The following is a 4,380-nucleotide window of genomic DNA, read 5'->3' as shown; positions in this document are numbered from 1 at the left end:
TGAGTTATATGTGAAATCCCTTTGGAAAATACCATTTAATGGTCTATAAAATCTGCAAAAGACATGCCAAATGTTCACCATAAGACTGCGAAGAGGAATGGGGCCCAATAATGTAACAGAAGAATTTAAAGAATATTTTTCTTAATCTGTGGCATTTAGAGCCAGACTGGAGTTGAATGACCCTTATAAAAGAAAGTCATGAAGAAGAGAACAATCCTTAGAATCTGCTACTCCATTCACTCCAACTTCTTTAAGAGGTATTCCCCCCCCAAAAAAGGTTTTATGTTTTCTTGCTGTTTGTTAATCTATTAAAATGATATAATTTAAAAAATAAAATAAAATGATATAATTAAGGCAGAGTGCAAAATCGTTGAGTGCACAATGCTTTTTCTTAACTGTTAACCCAATGATTATTCTAGTTAGGAGAGAGCAAAATGATTCCATTATCTTTTTGCCATTTTTTTCTGCTTATTTCTCTTCTAATCTTTTCCATGGTTCTTAAAAGTCATGAAAATTTACCAGGCAATTATAATTATTAGATATCAGTTTTATGCCTATTTGACAGGCTTCAAGAGTAATTCTATTAGAAATATTTTCATTGTAGCAAAGATGATCTCTTTGATTCATCTATTCTTCAATTATACAAAATTCTCCCATCCTCTCCAAGTTTATTATGCATGTTAACTACCAACAACCTAGCACAGTTACTCTATAATGTGACCCTGAAAGTGTCTGAAACTCTTAAATGGCAAGTGTGAAAAAGCTATAAAAAACACTATACCCTGAAGCAGTGAGAGACTCAAATAACCAAGAAGGGAATGGGAAAGTGTAGGGAAAACAGTGCATCCATCCCATAGTATGTACAGAATCTCCCCATGTATGGAAATGATTATCCTTGCCTGTATCTCTCATATGTTTATTTGATTTGTTGAGTTCCACCCTCACTTCTTTTTCTAGGAAAGTATTTAATGCAATGTCTGTATATATTCTATGCCTCGCTGAAGTTCAGTTTCATATGAAGTATCTCTCCACTTTATAGCTCCAAGGATTCCTGGAAAAATTCTGGATTTAAGGATTTAAATCCCATTTTAAACTAACAATAGTGAATGCAGACACATAGTAGGTTACCTGTGAAGTGAGGTTTGTTGAAAAGTTGTAGCAGCAACCAAAGTGTTCCTTGATTTCATAGGTAACCAATTGAAAATGCATACATTAGTCGGGCTGGGGGCTTAAAAAATGCACACAGAATTGGGTACCTGCAATTACATGTCCAAAATTATACACTAGGATGCCAAATGTTCTAAGATTGGCTATTCCTAGGCCTAGTAAGAGGTAGAGGGACACACACTTAGATGCAGTGATAAATTATATAAATGTATATGTTTACACGTACATTACTACATGCACTGGCAGAGAGCCTGCTATACTGAGACAATGAAATAAAATAAAACTGAAGACTAAATGTTGAAAAATTAAAATTTTGCTTAACTCCCCATAGGCTATATACTCATTCCTCTGTATTCCAGGAACCACTGCCCCCATCCATAATACTAAAATCTATACACCCTCAAGTCCCTATAAGATGGTACAGTGTTCCCATATAACTACCCACATTCTCTCTATACTTTGAATCATCTCTAGATGATTACTTATATTACATAGTACAATGAAATACTATGTAAACAGTTCCTATATTGTTTAGGGAATAACACAAGGGAAAAAAGTATTATGTTCAGCACAAATGTAATTTCCCCCAAAATACATCATCTAAGGTTGGTTGAATCTGAGGATGTGGAACACGTGGATACAGAGAGCTGACTCTATAAATTGAATATTACTAAGATCTGGCTGCCAGCAAAGTATATTTTCTGCCCATGATTTTTTAAAGTGACTCCATTGCAGTGTCAGCTGCACTTTACTTGGAAAGCTATTGACTTTTCCTTTCTTTGCCTTAATTTTTCTTCTACAGGAGCACAGAAGGATGCAAGTCCAGGTGGGCACTGTGCCTTCGACTGATTATGCTGTGTATCACAGCAGGGGAACTTTTTATCTCAAACTGGGGTTGCCTGTTTAAGAATTTTTTTCTTTATAAAAGGTATAAGGTAGTAAACACAGCTGTGGAAAAGGTTTTGTGTTTTCTTGCTGTTTGTTAATCTATTAAAATGATATAATTAAGGCAGAGTGCAAAAATACCCATAAAATTGTATTATGTGCCCTTGTGCATATATGTTCTGGGCCAAGTTTTACCTGGCTCTTGGTGTTTGAATAATCTGGATGTGTTTTACTTTAGAAGTAGTTTTCTACATTTTTTTTTTGCACAGTATTGTCAGGTCATAAAATACAGAGGCCTAAGATCAGTGAACTTTAAAATTCCAAATTGATCTTGGAATTAGGATGTTATTAAAGATGACTTGAGCTTTACTCCTGTTATTTCCTTGCCAGAGCTGGATCATTGCTTTGAATTCCTGTCTGCTGATTACTTTTCTTTTAATTCTAAAAGGGGCATTTTTAATTGGAATATTTATATATGTTTAGGAAGAATAAAGATTTTATAAATAGGATCACAGCCAAACTTTCCTTACAGGAAGATGAAATCTGAGTTAGGATGACGAATATGCCTGGATTTCAGTTTGCAAAGACATATAATAATATAATCCCATTTACTTCCTACTTAGATGAACTTGAAGTGTTTTCAGCTGTGATATATTAAAATCATCTCATAGAGAATAGATTTGAGTGGATACTTAAAGCCTTTTCCTAGCTAGCAATGTTTAACTTAAGTGAATAAACATATTTTAATGCTCTTAATTATAAAAACAAAATGTGTAGAAATCTATGATCTGCATCATCATTTGGAACAAAGTGAAAAATTCTATTAGATAGAATTAAGTGGAAAATAGTTTTTCCCTCTGGGGATTTTTAATTTATTCAGAATATTTATATAATTGCCTAAGAGTGAATCCTTTGAGATTACTTTGTTGGAGATACTATTTAACTCCAAACACATTTTTCTTGCAGGCAAGGGGGTATTGTAATTAACTTTGATGTGGGAAAAATCCTTTACATTTATCCTTTCCATTGCCTCTGTATGGTTTTTCCTCTTCTCCCTCCATGAGTTTGCTTATTGTTGATTCATATGGGTTTCTAAGCATTTTGGCTTAGGCCTGGTTCGTTAAGCCTCATAAGAGCATTCAAAGGAAGATCTTTGAATCTAGGTGAGGAAGTAAAGAGTTTTGCTAACCCAGAAAATAAACCACCTGTCTATGTCACTTCCAAACCAGAGTGCTAGGCCCTGTACGGGGAGACATAGGCCATTCACCTACATTGCTCAAACCAATGACCAACAACTTGTAAGAGTTTTGAAAGCCTTCACTAGTTTTACAATCTTCACTCCGAAATTTTTATATCACCCCAATTCATGGGTGATATAAAAAGAAAGACACATTTGTCTTTTCTGTATAACTATCATATTGAATATTTCAGGACTATTACCTTAGGTTATTAAATGGCCTTAGTGCCCTAACTCAAAGATAAATGTGACTCCATTGTAAATATAATGATTACTTAGACCTACCTCCATAGAATGTATGACTTAACCAGTTTTGTTTGTGTTTGAGATTTCTGGGTTGAAAATCATGCTAGATGGATCATGATCAATAAAAACATAATAAGAGTAAACTGCTCTGACAGCATCTTTCACTGGACAAATAAAGAAAAGCAATAGATAAACCATTACAAATAAAAATTGAAGTACACCTATGCCCAAGAACAGAAGTTTAAAAAGACAGTTATGCCACTGATAGAAATTCTAAACCTGAAAAGCATAGTTTACATCAAGTGTGCATGTAAATAATATTAGCATCATATTATGCAGTTGTTTATTTACATGAATTATTTGAATGGTGTGTAAATGTCTTAAATAAATGAAAGTTTCCACATTTAAAAGATACTAAGTTCATAAATTAAATATTTTTCAAGTACATTTTGTTGTCTGAACTACAAGTCCAAAGGAAGGAATACTATACCTTTGGAACCACATCTACAAACAAATAGATTTCCAGAAGGGCCAGAAAAATATGGAGCTATTGCTGCTGTTATCCCCCAGTTGCCCTGTGTAGCACTCATCTGTAACCCCCCAAATTCAGGGGGCTGAGGTATAAGGATCAAAATTTGTAGGACAGCCTCAGAGATTTAGCAAGACCCTGTTCCACAATAAAAAGTAAAAGGGGCTAGGGACATAGCTCACTACCCCAGTACTGAAAAGAAAGAAAGAAAAGAAAAAACTGCTCCACGTTCTTTCTCTCCTTGGTCTAAATTTATTTTCCTTGATTTTCCATTTCAGTAATGTGTTCAATTCTATACTCTTGAGCCTGTCTCTTA

Source organism: Marmota marmota, unplaced genomic scaffold (genome assembly GCF_001458135.2).
Source record: "Marmota marmota marmota unplaced genomic scaffold, marMar, whole genome shotgun sequence".
Taxonomy (NCBI): Eukaryota; Metazoa; Chordata; class Mammalia; order Rodentia; family Sciuridae; genus Marmota; species Marmota marmota.
This window is presented reverse-complemented; position numbering follows the sequence as displayed.